Source organism: Bombina bombina, unplaced genomic scaffold, assembly GCF_027579735.1.
Source record: "Bombina bombina isolate aBomBom1 unplaced genomic scaffold, aBomBom1.pri scaffold_403, whole genome shotgun sequence".
Lineage (NCBI taxonomy): Eukaryota > Metazoa > Chordata > Amphibia > Anura > Bombinatoridae > Bombina > Bombina bombina.
The window spans coordinates 159,636-177,105 of NW_026511266.1; the positions used below are offsets into that span (position 1 = coordinate 159,636).

At 37.0% G+C, this 17,470-nt stretch overlaps 1 protein-coding gene across 1 annotated transcript in view; it reads left to right on the forward strand.

Annotated features, from left to right (window-relative positions):
• The window catches only part of LOC128643682 (perilipin-1-like), a 369,024-nt gene that overhangs the window by 101,063 nt on the left and 250,491 nt on the right, over positions 1-17,470 (forward strand). The gene's annotated exons all lie outside the window — the stretch shown is intronic.

Consider the following 17,470-nt stretch of genomic DNA (forward strand, 5'->3'; position numbering starts at 1 on the left):
TTCACATAAGAGACGGCCTTCAGGGGCTAAGAAATTAGCATACGAGTCTACCTCGGATTAGCTTTTAACTAAGAATACCAAGAGAACAAAGCTAATTTGATGATACAAGTAAATTGGAAAGTTGTTTAAAATTGCATGCTCTATCTGAATCATGAAGTTTTTTTTTTTACTAGACTGTCCCTTTAAGTAGTTATTTAATAAATTTATATTTTAATCCTACCAATTTTGTCACCTTTCTCCACCCCCTTAAATTTCCTATTGCTGTTGATGTAGTGATGTAGAGCGTGATCCCACCCGATTTCTACAAAGAGAGGAATGCGTGCTCCTGAGAAAGTAAAAAGCACGCATGTGCATTAGTTCTTCAGTCTCTCCAATGTAAACAATGAATCACGAGATTCATTGTTTACTTCTGAAGCGTAGAGCGTTGGATGCAACAAGTATTTCTACTGCATTTAGAAAGTGTGATTCCCCTTATTTAACAAGTGTGTTTTACATGTAAGTTAGTAGTGAAAATAATATTTTATTTACTGTAAAGAATTTTTTGAAATTTTTATATGCATCATATATTTTTGGATCTCTCAAAAGTCTAGAAATGCTGAAGGAGCGTGATTACACGGTTTTAAAGTGAACTTTCAATTTGTATTAAAAAAATAAGGGCTAGATTACTAGTGGTGTGATATCATTTGCGTGCGAGCCATATTGGGATTTCGCAACTGTTTGCATGCAAGTTAAATTCCGCTCATATTACAAGTTGAAAGTAAATGCAAACTCATGAGCACAATCACCATTTATGCTAGAATGATTACCGTGACCTCAGAGCTCTGGTTAACTGTTTTGCGGTTCAAAAAAGTTTCACAAAACCCACCAAAATTACGTTAAAAAGTACAGTTACACGCATAATAAGACTATCTAATAAAAATATATAAAAAATATTGCACAAAATAAATATGTATGTATATATATATATATGTGTAATTATGTATTTACAGCCATATATATATATATATGAAAAATCATTCCATATATTCATACATTCCAATGTTCTGCACATAGCAGATTATGTTTTATGTATTATGAAATATATATATATATATCTGTATATATCTATACCTATATAAAATCATGTATATATATATATATATATATATATATATATATATATATATATATATATATATATATAGGTATAAATATATATGTGCAAATATCAGATACATATTTAAATATCTCTTTAAGAATAAACAGAACATATTCTGCTATGTGCAGAATATTGGATTATGAAATATGCTAAATTATCTTCTTATGTTGCACTTTTAAATAACCGTGATTGTGTTTGCACGACTTGTGGGTGTTAATTTTTTCCCCAACTTTGGCCTCGCTTCCATTGAGTCGTTAAAAATGGAGCCGTAAGCTACCGAAGCGGCCGACAGCTAAAAGTAATTTACGGCTCCATTTTAGTACCAGGTTTCCATTGAAATATTTTGCGGATAGCGTGCAGTCGCTCTTTTCGTGTAGCTGTAAGTTAACGTTGTGTTAACGCTTCCATCTGACGTCAGATTTCTTGAAAATCAATTAGTTGCTAAGGTAACCCGACCTTACACTATAGAATTTACGTTTAACGTCCGTGCTCCTTACCAGTGATCACCTCTCAAGAAAAATAAACACTTATCCATATTTTTAATAATCAAATACTATTTTCTAATATAATTATATTTAACACTTCATAAATATAAGTAATATTGATTGCTGCCCTAGGCATAGGTCTAGTTTGCATTCTGTAGATATGTTCTTGCATATATTATTATATTTAAATATATACTGATATTTCTATTAGAATATAAGTTCAACTATTTCTATACATGAGACAACAATAAATATTACTTATAACAATTTATTTCTACATTAAAACACAAGTTTCTCCAACATTGGTGTGTCCGGTCCACGGCGTCATCCTTACTTGTGGGATAATCTCTTCCCCAACAGGAAATGGCAAAGAGTCCCAGCAAAGCTGGTCACATGATCCCTCCTAGGCTCCGCCCACCCCAGTCATTCTCTTTGCCGTTGCACAGGCAACATCTCCACGGAGATGGTTAAGAGTTTTTTGGTGTTTAAATGTAGTTTTTATTCTTCTATCAAGTGTTTGTTATTTTAAAATAGTGCTGGTATGTACTATTTACTCTGAAACAGAAAAGGATGAAGATTTCTGTTTGTAAGAGGAAGATGATTTTAGCAGACAGTAACTAAAATCGATTGCTGTTTCCACACAGGACTGTTGAGATGAAGTAACTTCAGTTGGGGGAAACAGTTAGCAGACTTTTCTGCTTAAGGTATGACTAGCCATATTTCTAACAAGACCATGTAATGCTGGAAGGCTGTCATTTCCCCTCATGGGGACCGGTAAGCCATTTTCTTAGTCAAACATAAAAGAATAAAGGGCTTAAAAAAAGGGCTTAAAAACTGGTAGACATTTTTATGGGCTAAAACGATTGCTTTATTGGGGCATATTATGCAGATTCTAGCTAATAATTGGCATTATAATCTTGGGGAACGTTTAAAAAACGTCAGGCACTGTGTTGGACACCTTTTTTAGTCTGGGGGCCTTTCTAGTTATAGACTGAGCCTCATTTTCGCGCCATTACTGCGCAGTTGTTTTTGGAGAGCAAGGCATGCAGATGCATGTGTGAGGATCTAAGAATCACTAAAAGAGCTTCTAGAAGGCGTCATTTGGTATCGTATTCCCCTCTGGGCTTGGTTGGGTCTCAGCAAAGCATATAGCTGGGACTGTATAGGGGTTAAATTTAAAAACGGCTTCGGTTCCGTTATTTTAAGGGTTAAAGCTCTGAAATTTGGTGTGCAATACTTTTAATGCTTTAAGACACTGTGGTGAAATTTTGGTAATTTTTGAACAATTCCTTCATACTTTTTCACATATTCAGTAATAAAGTTTTTTCAGTTTGAAATTTAAAGAGACAGTAACGGTTTTATTTTAAAACGTTTTTTGTGCTTTGTTGACAAGTTTAAGCCTGTTTAACATGTCTGTAACATCAGATAAGCTATGTTCTATATGTATGAAAGCCAATGTGTCTCCCCATTTAAATTTATGTGATAATTGTGCCATAGTGTCCAAACAAAGTAAGGACAGTGATGCCACAGATAATGATATTGCCCAAGATGATTCCTCAAATGAGGGGAGTAAACATGATACTACATCATCCCCTACTGTGTCTACACCAGTTTTGCCCACACAGGAGGCCCCTAGTACATCTAGTGCGCCAATACTTATTACCATGCAACAATTAACGGCTGTAATGGATAACTCCATAGCAAATCTTTTATCCAAAATGCCTACTTATCAGAGAAAGCGCGATTGCTCTGTTTTAAACACTGAAGAGCAAGAGGGCGCTGATGAGAACTGTTCTGACATACCCTCACACCAATCTCAAGGGGCCATGAGGGAGGTTTTGTCTGATGGAGAAATCTCAGATTCAGGAAAAATTTCTCATCAAGCTCAACCTGATGTTGTGACATTTAAATTTAAATTAGAACATCTCCGCGCACTGCTTAAGGAGGTGTTATCTACTCTGGATGATTGTGACAATTTGGTCATTCCAGAGAAATTATGTAAGATGGACAAGTTCCTAGAGGTTCCGGTGCCCCCCGACGCTTTTCCTATACCCAAGCGGGTGGCGGACATAGTAAATAAAGAGTGGGAAAAGCCCGGCATACCTTTTGTTCCCCCCCCTATATTTAAGAAATGATTTCCTTTAGTCGACCCCAGAAAGGACTTATGGCAGACAGTCCCCAAGGTCGAGGGGGCGGTTTCTACTCTAAACAAACGCACTACTATTCCTATCGAAGATAGTTGTGCTTTCAAAGATCCTATGGATAAAAAATTAGAGGGTTTGCTTAAAAAGATTTTTGTACAGCAAGGTTACCTTCTACAACCAATTTCATGCATTGTTCCTGTCACTACGGCAGCGTGTTTCTGGTTCGAGGAACTAGAAAAGTCGCTCAGTAAAGAATCTTCGTATGAGGAGGTTATGGACAGAGTTCAAGCACTTAAATTGGCTAACTCTTTTGTTTTAGATGCCGCTTTGCAATTAGCTAGATTAGCGGCGAAAAATTCAGGGTTTGCTATCGTGGCGCGCAGAGCGCTTTGGCTAAAGTCTTGGTCAGCGGATGTGTCTTCCAAGACAAAATTGCTTAACATTCCTTTCAAAGGTAAAACATTATTTGGACCAGATTTGAAAGAGATTATTTCAGACATCACTGGGGGAAAGGGCCACGCCCTCCCACAGGATAGGTCTTTTAAGGCTAAAAATAAGCCTAATTTTCGTCCCTTTCGCAGAAACGGACCAGCCTCTAATTCTGCATCCTCTAAGCAAGAGGGTAATACTTCTCAACCCAAACCAGCCTGGAAACCAATGCAAGGCTGGAACAAGGGTAAGCAGGCCAAGAAGCCTACCACTGCTACCAAAACAGCATGAAGGGATAGCCCCCGATCCGGGACCGGATCTAGTGGGGGGCAGACTCTCTCTCTTTGCTCAGGCTTGGGCAAGAGATGTTCAGGATCCTTGGGCGCTAGAAATAGTTTCTCAAGGTTATCTCCTGGAATTCAAGGAACTACCCCCAAGGGGAAGGTTCCACAGGTCTCACTTATCTTCAAACCAAATAAAGAGACAGGCATTCTTACATTGTGTAGAAGACCTGTTAAAGATAGGAGTGATACATCCAGTTCCAATAAGAGAACAAGGAATGGGATTTTATTCCAATCTGTTCATAGTTCCCAAAAAAGAGGGAACATTCAGACCAATTTTGGATCTGAAGATCCTAAACAAATTTCTCAGGGTACCATCGTTCAAAATGGAAACTATTCGAACGATCCTACCCACCATCCAGGAAAGTCAATTTATGACTACCGTGGATTTAAAGGATGCGTACCTACATATTCCTATCCACAAGGAACATCATCAGTTCCTAAGGTTCGCTTTTCTGGACAAGCATTACCAGTTTGTGGCACTTCCATTTGGATTAGCCACTGCTCCAAGGATTTTCACAAAGGTACTAGGGTCCCTTCTAGCGGTTCTAAGACCAAGGGGCATTGCAGTAGTACCTTACTTGGACGACATCCTAATTCAAGCGTCGTCCCTGTCAAAAGCAAAGGCTCATACGGACATCGTCCTAGCCTTTCTCAGATCTCACGGATGGAAGGTGAACAAAGAAAAAAGTTCTCTGTCCCCGTCAACAAGAGTTCCCTTCTTGGGAACAATAATAGATTCCTTAGAAATGAGGATTTTTCTGACAGAGGTCAGAAAATCAAAACTTCTAAGCTCTTGTCAAGTACTTCATTCTGTTCCTCGTCCTTCCATAGCGCAGTGCATGGAAGTAATAGGATTGATGGTTGCAACAATGGACATAGTTCCTTTTGCACGAATTCATCTAAGACCATTACAACTGTGCATGCTCAGACAGTGGAATGGGGATTATACAGACTTGTCTCTGATGATTCAAGTAGATCAAAAGACCAGAGATTCACTCCGTTGGTGGCTGACCCTGGACAATCTGTCAAATTCATAAGGTTTCAATCAGACAACATGACGACCGTTGCATATATCAATCATCAGGGGGGAACAAGGAGTTCCCTGGCGATGAAAGAAGTGACAAAGATAATTCAATGGGCGGAGGATCACTCCTGCCACTTGTCTGCGATCCACATCCCAGGAGTGGAAAATTGGGAAGCGGATTTTCTGAGTCGTCAGACATTCCATCCGGGGGAGTGGGAACTCCATCCGGAAATCTTTGCCCAAATAACTCAATTATGGGGCATTCCAGACATGGATCTGATGGCGTCTCGTCAGAACTTCAAGGTTCCTTGCTACGGGTCCAGATCCAGGGATCCCAAGGCGACTCTAGTAGATGCACTAGTAGCACCTTGGACCTTCAACCTAGCTTATGTATTCCCACCGTTTCCTCTCATTCCCAGGCTAGTAGCCAGGATCAATCAGGAGAGGGCCTCGGTGATCTTGATAGCTCCTGCGTGGCCACACAGGACTTGGTATGCAGACCTGGTGAATATGTCATTGGCTCCACCATGGAAGCTACCTTTGAGACAGGACCTTCTTGTTCAGGGTCCATTCGAACATCCGAATCTGGTTTCCCTCCAACTGACGGCTTGGAGATTGAACGCTTGATTTTTTCAAAGCGTGGGTTTTCAGATTCTGTAATAGATACTCTGATTCAGGCTAGAAAGCCTGCAACTAGAAAAATTTACCATAAAATATGGAAAAAATATATCTGTTGGTGTGACTCCAAAGGATTCCCATGGAACAAGATAAAAATTCCTAAGATTCTATCCTTTCTACAAGAAGGTTTGGAGAAAGGATTATCTGCAAGTTCTCTAAAGGGACAGATCCCTGCTTTATCTGTTTTACTTCACAAAAGACTGGCAGCCGTGCCAGATGTTCAAGCATTTGTTCAGGCTCTGGTTAGGATCAAGCCTGTTTACAGACCTTTGACTCCTCCCTGGAGTCTAAATCTAGTTCTTTCAGTTCTTCAAGGGGTTCTGTTTGAACCTTTACATTCCATAGATATTAAGTTACTATCTTGGAAAGTTTTGTTTTTAGTTGCAATTTCTTCTGCTAGAAGAGTTTCAGAGTTATCTGCTCTGCAGTGTTCTCCGCCCTATCTGGTGTTCCATGCAGATAAGGTGGTTTTGCGTACTAAGCCTGGTTTTCTTCCGAAAGTTGTTTCTAACAAAAATATTAACCAGGAGATAGTTGTACCTTCTTTGTGTCCGAATCCAGTTTCAAAGAAGGAGCGTTTGTTACACAATTTGGACGTAGTCCGTGCTCTAAAATTCTATTTAGAGGCTACTAAAGTTTTCAGACAAACATCTTCCTTGTTTGTTGTTTATTCTGGTAAAAGGAGAGGTCAAAAAGCGACTTCTACCTCTCTTTCCTTTTGGATTAAAAGCATTATCCGATTGGCTTATGAGACTGCCGGACGGCAGCCTCCCGAAAGAATCACAGCTCACTCCACTAGGGCTGTGGCTTCCACATGGGCCTTCAAGAACGAGGCTTCTGTTGACCAGATATGTAAGGCAGCGACTTGGTCTTCACTGCACACTTTTGCCAAATTTTACAAATTTGATACTTTTGCTTCTTCGGAGGCTATTTTTGGGAGAAAGGTTTTGCAAGCTGTGGTTCCTTCCGTTTAGGTGACCTGATTTGCTCCCTCCCTTCATCCGTGTCCTAAAGCTTTGGTATTGGCTCCCACAAGTAAGGATGACGCCGTGGACCGGACACACCAATGTTGGAGAAAACAGAATTTATGCTTACCTGATAAATTACTTTCTCCAACGGTGTGTCCGGTCCACGGCCCACCCTGGTTTTTTAATCAGGTCTGATGAATTATTTTCTCTAACTACAGTCACCACGGTATCATATGGTTTCTCCTATATATATTTCCTCCTGTCCGTCGGTCGAATGACTGGGGTGGGCGGAGCCTAGGAGGGATCATGTGACCAGCTTTGCTGGGACTCTTTGCCATTTCCTGTTGGAGAAGAGAATATCCCACAAGTAAGGATGACGCCGTGGACCGGACACACCGTTGGAGAAAGTAATTTATCAGGTAAGCATAAATTCTGTTTTTATAATTTCAATAGAAAATAGGTCTCAAAAAGCACAATTTTCCTCTTTTACACCTAGTTGAGCTGGGGGTAATATGTCTCAATGTATCGACAGCTTCCGACAGTGTATTAACGGTTAGCGCTTTCATTGGAAACCTAGTATAATTTATCGATTAACGGCTTCTATTACTTTCTATGGGACGCGAAGATCTTTTCGGCAGCCGAAGTCCGGCTGCCGATATTGAGGTATAACGCACCATTGGAAACAGTCGTTAAACGATATTGCTTTCGACAGCATATTTAACGGTTTGCAAGTGCACGCAAACTGAATTACAACTCAATGGAAGCGAGGCCTTTTTCGGCTCTATTAAAGTCTATGGGGGAATGCGATGTTGCGTGCGTGACTTCTCAAAAGTCTATTTGTTACTGCAACGTTACAAATGCGAGAACGCAAACTCCTGAGCAGCCGCGGCGGCACATCCTGACTCGAGTCTCACAGTCTGACTGACAGTCTGCCCGAAAAGCAGGGCAGCCGTGCTCTGCTGCTATTTAAATCAATGCCGCAGCCTGCCCTGTGTCTTCCGAGCCTGTCACTCAGTCTGTTTGCTCAACTCAAGCAGGGGGTCACGGTCAGCCCGGCCACTACTCTGCGCTCCCTCAAGTCACCCTCAGTCACAAAACACTAGCCTGAGCCTCTGCTCAGCTGAGCTACCAGCCCACCCTGGGCCCTGATGGCCCGGCCCACTGGGATTTTTCTCGGTATCCCGGCGGCCCAATCCGGTCATCTTTTTAACATTTATATGTAAAGTTGCAGCACAGATTGAATAAAAATTACTTTCTGGTCCGTTAACGGAAAAGTACCCATGTGTGAAGAAATTCACCCATCTCCACTATTTATTTTGCCTCTGCCTGGGGGGGGGGGGGGGGTTAAAGGGGGACAAAGCTTCATTCCCCAAGGTTCTCTTGGTGTGGATGCCAAATGATCAGCGGAGTGCCCTGCTATGTGTGACCAGCGTAAGAGCAGCAAGCACAAGGCAGGGAAAGAGAATCAAGCACCCGAGAGGGAAGTCATGCTTCTGAAAAGAATGGTACTTCTCCATTAACGAGCCAAAACTATATAGCGCCATCTGCTGGCATTCTGTATTCACCAACAGAGTGCTGGTCCATTATTAAAAAAGTACTTTACTTTTAAATATTATTAGGACCGCTGCATTATTTCGGAACTTTTGCTGCTTCTCTGCCATAACTGATGTAAGCAGGGATTTTCCTTTGCTGCCGATTGCGCATGTGTGTAATATGCACGCATATGGAGAGCCTGAGTAGCTCTGCACCATTTTTATTTTCTTGTAGTGTCGTATGGCACTAATTGCCATTGGATCATTAAAAACAACATCAGAAAAATAAAAAAAATCTTGATTTGTGAAGGGCAGAGTTAGCAAACAATGAGTAAGGATAATAAATATTTTCATTATTAGGCATAAAAATACAAATTGATGAATGAAACGTCTATTTAAAAATTGTACTTATTTAAATGGTTAGTGACAGAATTGGCAAGTTTACATCATTTTAAAGATAGAAATAATATCAGAGAATACAAGTCTAAAGATAAAGTTGTAGATACATTGGGGCCTATCTATCAAGCTCCAAAAGGAGCTTGACGGCCCGTGTTTCTGGCGAGTCTTCAGACTCGCCAGAAACAGCAGTTATGAAGCAGCGGTCACAAAGACCGCTGCTCCATAACCCTGTCCGCCTGCTCTGAGCAGGCGGACAGGAATCGCCACAATTCAACCCGATCGAGTACAATCGGGTTGATTGACACCTCCCTGCTGGTGGCCAATCCCTGATTGGCCGCGAGTTTGCAGGGGGTGGCGTTGCGATCTTTTCGGCCTTCTGTGGGCCTCGTCAGTGAGGTGCAGTTGTATCTCTCTAAGGGCATGCGTGCACGGGCTCCACGTCCATATGTGTGTGTGTGTGTGTGTGTGTGACTGTGTACATATGTAATTATGTATTTATACGTGTATATATGTATTTGCAGACATATATACACACATATATATATATATATATATATGTACACCCATATAGACATTTATATAAATATCTCTTTAAGAATAAACAAAACATATTCTGCTATGTGCAGAATATTGGATTATGAAATATGCAAAATGATCTTCTTATGTTGCACTTTTAAATAACCGTAATTGTGTTTGCACAACTTGTGGGTGTTAGTTTTTTTTTTCCAACTTTTTCGGCTCTATTAAAGTCTATGGGGGAATGCGATGTTGTGTTCGTGACTTCGCAAAGTCTATTTGTTACCGCAACGATACAAACGTGAGAGGGACAGTCCCTTTTTCTGACCTTTGTCTCACTGTCCATCTAAGACAAATGTCCCTATTTGCAGAATTTCCCTTTGACACACCCATAGACCACCCAGATATGCCCTCAAACTGTCCAAACACACCCACTGATCATCCAGACATGCTCACAATCCCACCCACTATCCATCCGTGACCTTGCTCCCTCAGGTACGGCCCCCTCAACCTCCCGAGTCCCTAATACCTAGCGACAAATTTTGGGAAGTATACATGTGCTGTATACTGTATGCATGTGTTTATAGTGCTTGAATATATATTTTTATGTATATATCTGTATATACAATATATATGCATATAGATATATATTTTAAAAAAATATTCATATATATATATATATATATATTTATATATATATATATTTTTATATATATATATATATATATATATATATACCTACAGTATATATATATATTATTTATTTTAAAAAAAATTTGAATAAAATTTTTTTTCTTCTAAGTGAAGGACATAGGAATGTGAAATATTCCTAACGCACCTACGGCTTTAGCACAGTTTCTGGTAACGTGCAAGTGATAAATAGAAAAGGCTTTCTTTAGTGTGACCCATAGAAGTCTATGGGGAGAAGGAGTCAGCGGGGTTCATGGTATCCAAAGCCGTGACGTTAGCGTGCCTGAGTCTGTAGAGAAAATTAGAACTGCTATATAGGGGTATATTTATTATTGTCAATACTGACATAGTTCACATGTAGTAAACCGGTCTGCTCGTGATTGCAAATTGCAGGGCACATTTGCTCCCCATATTTATCATTACACGATCGTTGGCGGGAGGGTTTAAGAAGCAGTGGTTTAAACCTCTGCTTCATGAATATCAGTTTTAGACACAAATGAGCGATCCTAAACCAATAGGGGTATTAGCCTCATGGTAAAACTTCCTTATAAATAGCATTTATTAGACAAGACATGCTTATAACACAAACAATATTCCCGCGTGTATTTGCATATTATATATTTCCATATTTAATATTTGTTTTTGACGTTATGTGGGCCTAACCGCATCCTGCGGTAGCTCGGGATACTATGTAAGACAACACTAGTTTAAGTATTATTGTGTTTATTTACTGACATAGTTTTGTCTTTATTATGCTCATAAATCTAACTCCGGTGCTGCCAGAGCAATTTACAGCTTGGAGGTTAAGCATCATTTGAATTCTTAAACCTTTATGGCTAGCAGTGGGAGAGGTGGAACATGGCTGAGTGATTTCATTTATTGGCACAAATGATGAACATTCCTAGCATTACTGATAGTTATATGGCTAAGGCGTATTGTATTTAATTTCATGAATTACTAATAAGGGGAGTTTATAGGAAGTAGTGCAGGGGCACTGAATAACCTTCCAGCAGAGGTGGTAAAATCATTTATGATTAATATTATTGAATTACAAAATAGGAATGAGGTTTAGACAGTTGCTAGTGGGGCTGTTGTCTTTATGAAATGTATATGATATTTACATTCTCACAATTCCATTCTCTCGCATGTTCTAATAGTATTTGCTGTCCATCTGCTGCCTGGCACTGAAGCAGTTAAGCTGTTCTCTTTGAATGACTATTAGCAAAAGCTGGAGGACACCTGTGTCCCTAAATGAATTATCATCCGTTCTGTGGGCTGTAACTTACAGAACATTTCCTCAGCTCTCGGCACTAGTTGTTCTTTGCTTTTGGCTTTATTATTTTTTGCCTATTCAATTTGCTGAATGTGACTGATAATCGGAAAATAGAGTCCAGTTTGTGATTGTCTGCAGACCATTCAGAATTTTTTTTATTTGACATAAAAAAATTATGTAGATATCATAGAATAAAATAAAATATTTTATAAACTCACACTAAGAGTACAGTAGGTTGCCTGGTTAACTTAATCATACTTGTCACCCAAAATTATACCCAGTTTTCCTCCCATGACAGATTTACTAATTCAATACTAACCAAAAATCATACCTGCTATTCCTTCTAGATCATACCTGCTAGTAATCCGGTATAATACTGCTATTCCTCATAGATCATCATACCTGCTAGTAATCTCATATAATACTGCTATTTCTTCTAGATCATACCTGCTAGTAATCCCAAATAATACTGCTATTCCTCATAGATCATACCTGTCAGTAATCCCGTATAATATCGCTATTCCTCATAGATCATACCTGCTAGTAATCCCAAATAATACTGCTATTCCTCATAGATCATACCTGCTAGTAATCCCAAATAATACTGCTATTCCTCATAGATCATACCTGCTAGTAATCCCAAATAATCCCGTAGAATATCGCTATTCCTCATAGATCATACCTGCTAGTAATTCCATATAATACTGCTATTCCTCATAGATCATACCTGCTAGTAATCCCAAATAATACTGCTATTCCTCATAGATCATACCTGTCAGTAATCCCGTATAATATCGCTATTCCTCATAGATCATACCTTCTAGTAATCCCAAATAATACTGCTATTCCTCATAGATCATACCTGCTAGTAATCCCAAATAATACTGCTATTCCTCATAGATCATACCTGCTAGTAATCCCAAATAATATTGCTATTCCTCATAGATCATACCTGCTAGTAATCCCAAATAATACTGCTATTCCTCATAGATCATACCTGCTAGTAATCCTGTATAATATCGCTATTCCTCATAGATCATACCTGCTAGTAATTCCATATAATACCGCTACATTCAGCCACCAATCAGCAAATGCTACCTAGGCGCTGAACCAAAAATGGTCCGTCTCATATGCTTACATTCTTGCTTTTTCAAATAAAGATAAAATTGCATGCTCTATCAGAATCATCAAAGAAAAAAATTGGGTTTTGTGTCCCTTTAAGATTAAATATGTTGCTGGTAGGAAATTATATGTTCTGTTGGGACACCATATTATACCTGCTAGTAATCCCATATAATACCCATTATTCCTCCACATTATATCAGCTAATAATTTCCTTAGTAATGCAAGCTATTCCTCCTGCATTACACCTTATATTAATCATATATAATAACCAATATTATTCACACATACCTGCTATGAAATCCCATATAATACTCACTATTCCTTATAGATAATTCCTATTCCTTATAGATCATACCTGCTAGTAATCCATATAATACTCATTCCTCCTAAATAATGCCTGCTAGTATTCACATATAATACCTCCTATTCCTTAGAGATAATTCATATTCCTTATAGATCGTACCTGCTTGTAACTCATTACTCATTATTCCTTCTAAATAAAACTATACGTTATTATAATACCAGCTAGCAATCTCATATAATACTCAATATCCATCCCATATTATACCAGCTAGTAATCTCATATAATACCCACTATTCCTCCTACAGCATACCATCAATTAATCTTATGTAATACACACTATTCCTCCTACAGCATACCATCAATTAATCATATGTAATACAAGCTATTCTTCCTACAGCATACCATCAAGTAATCTTATATAATACCCACTAGTCCTCCTACAGCATACTATCAAGTAATCTTGATATACAATTCTTCCTACAGCATACCATCAACTAATTTTATTAAATACACACTATCCCTCCTACATTATACTTATGAGTAATCTTATATAATACCCACTATTCCTCCTACAGCATACCATCAATTAATCTTATGTAATACACACTATTCCTCCTACAGCATACCATCAAGTAATCTTATATAATCTTATATAATACCCACTAATCCTCCTACAGCATACTATCAAGTAATCTTATATAATACACACAATTCTTCCTACAGCATACCATCAACTAATTTTATTAAATACACACTATCCCTCCTACATTATACTTATGAGTAATCTTATATAATACCCACTATTCCTCCTACAGCATACCATCAATTAATCTTATGTAATACACACTATTCCTCCTACAGCATACCATCAATTAATCATATGTAATACCCACTATTCCTCCTACAACATACATCAAGTAATCTTATATAATACACGCTATTCTTCCTACAGCATACCATCAAGTAATCTTATATAATATCCACTAATCCTCCTACAGTATACTATCAAGTAATCTTATATAATACACAAAATTCTTCCTACAGCATACCATTAAGTAATCTTATATAATACACACTATTCTTCCTACAGCATACCATCAACTAATTTTATTTAATACACACTATCCCTCCTACATTATACCTATGAATAATCTTATATAATACACACTATTCTTCCTACATCATCCCATCAAGTAATCTTATTTAATCTTATATAATACCCACTAATCCTCCTACAGCATGCTATCAAGTAATCTTATATAATACACACTATTCCTCCTACAGCATACCATCAAGTAATCTTATATAATACACACTATTCCTCCTACAGCATACTATCAAGTAATCTTATATAATACCCACTAATCCTCCTACAGCATACTATCAAGTAATCTTATATAATACACACAATTCTTCCTACAGCATACCATCAACTAATTTTATTTAATACACACTATCCCTCCTACATTATACCATTGAGTAATCTTATATAATACACACTATTCTTCCTACAGCATACCCATCAAATAATATTTTATAATACACACTATTCTTCCTACAGCATAGCATCAAGTAATTTTATATAATACACACAATACTTCCTACAGCATACCATTAAGTCATTTTATATAATACACACTATTCTTTCTACAGCATACCATCAAGTAATTTTATGTAATAAACACTATTCGTCCTACTGCAAACCATCAAGTAATCTTACAGATTCCTCCTACAGCAAACCATCAAGTAATCATATAGATTCCTCCTACAGCATACCATCAAGTAATCTTATATACTACACACTATTCCTCTTCCTACAACATACTATCAAGTAATCTTATATAACACACACTATTCTTACTACAGCATACCATCAAGTAATTTTATGTAATACACACTATTCTTCTTATTGCATGCCATCAAGTAATATTATATAATACAGACTATTCCTCCTACATACAGCATACCATCAAGTAATCTTATATAATACACTCTATTCTTTCTACAACATACCATCAAGTAATCTTATATAATACACACTATTCTTCCTACAGCATACCATCAAGTAATCTTATATAATACGCTATTCTTCCTACAACATACCATCAAGTAATCTTATATAATACACACTTCCTCCTACAGAATACCATCAAGTAATCTTATATAATACACTCTATTCTTCCTACAACATACCATCACGTAATCTTATATAATACACACTATTCTTCCTACAGCATACCATCAAGTAATCTTATATAATACACTATTCTTCCTACAACATGCCATCAAGTAATCTTATAAAATACACACTTCCTCCTACAGCATACCATCAAGTAATCTTATATAATACACACTATTCTTCCTACAACATACCATCAAGTAATCTTATATAGTACACACTATTCCTCCTTAAACATACCATCAAGTAACCTTCTTTAATGCACTATTCTTAATACAGCATACCATCAAGTAATCTTATATAATACACACTATTCTTCCTAATGCATACCATCAAGTAATCTTATAGATTCCTTCTACAGCATACCATCAAGTAATTTTTATATAATATACACTATTCCTCCTACAACATACCATCAAGTAATTGTATATAATACACACTATTCCTCCTACATACAGCATACCATCAAGTAATTTTATATAATACACACTATTCTTCCTACAGCAAACCTTTAAGTAATTTTATATAATACACACTATTCTTCCTACAGCATACCATCAAGTAATCTTATATAATACACACTATTCTTTCTACAACATTTAATCAAATCATTTTATATAATATACACTATTCCTCCTACAGCATGCAATCAAGTAATCTTACATAATGCACACTATTCTTCCTACAACATACCATCAAGTAATCTTGCATAATACCCAGTATTCTTCCTACAACATAAAATCAAATAATCGTATATAATACACAGTATTCCTACTACAGCATACCATCAAGTAATTTTATATAATATACACTATTCTTCCAACTGCATACCATCAAGTAATCTTATATAATAAACAGTATTCCTACTACAGCATACCATCAAGTATTTTTATATAATACACACTATTCTTCCTACAGCATACCATCAAGTAATTTTATATAATACACACCATTCTTCCTACAGCATACCATCAAGTAATTTTATATAATGCACACTATTCTTCCTACAGCATGCAATCAAGTAATCTTACATAATACACACTATTCTTCCTACAACATACCATAAAATAACCTTCTGTAATACACTATTATTCCTACAGCATACCATCAAGTAATCTTATATAATACACACTATTTCTCCTACATCATACCATTAAGTAATCTTATATAATACACACTATTCCTCCTACAGCATACATCAAGTAATTTTATATAATACACACTATTCCTCCTACAGCATACCATCAAATAATTTTATATAATACACACTATTCCTCCTACATACAGCATACCATCAAGTCATTTTATATATACACACTATTATCATTACAGCATACCATCAAGTAATTTTATATAATACACACTATTCTTCCTACAGCATACCATCAAGTAATCTTATATAATACACCCTATTCTTCGTACAACATACAATGAAGTAATTGTATATATTACACACTATTCTTCCTACAGCATACCATCAAGTCATTTTATATGATATACACTATTCCTCCTACAGCATACATTAAGTAATTTTATATAATATACACTATTCCTCCTACAACATACCATCAAGTAAATTTATATAATACACAGTATTCCTACTACAGTATACCATTAAGTAATATTATATAATACACACTATTCCTCCTCTAGCATACCATCAAATAATGTTATATAATACACACTATTCTTTCTACAACATACCATCAAGTAATTTTATATAATACACACTATTCCTCCTACAACATACCATCAAGCAATTTTATATAATACATACTATTCCTCCTACAGCATACCATCAAGTAATTTAATATAATACACACTATTCCTCCTACAGCATTCCATCAATCAATCTTATATAATACAAACTATTCCTCCTACAACATACCATCAAGTAATCTTATATAATACACACTATTCCTCCTACAGCATACCATCAAGTGATCTTATATGAAACCCACTTTTCCTCCTACAGGATACCATCAAGTAATCTTATATAACACCCACTATTCCTCCTAAAGCATACCATCAAGTAATCTTATATAACACCCACTATTCCTCCTAAAGCATACCATCAAGTAATTTTATATAATACACATAATTCCTCCTACATTATACTATCAAGTAATCTTATATAATACACACTATTTTTCCTACAGCATACCATCAGGTAATTTTATGTAATACACACTAGTTCTCCAACAGCATGCAATCAAGTATTCTTACATAATACACACTATTC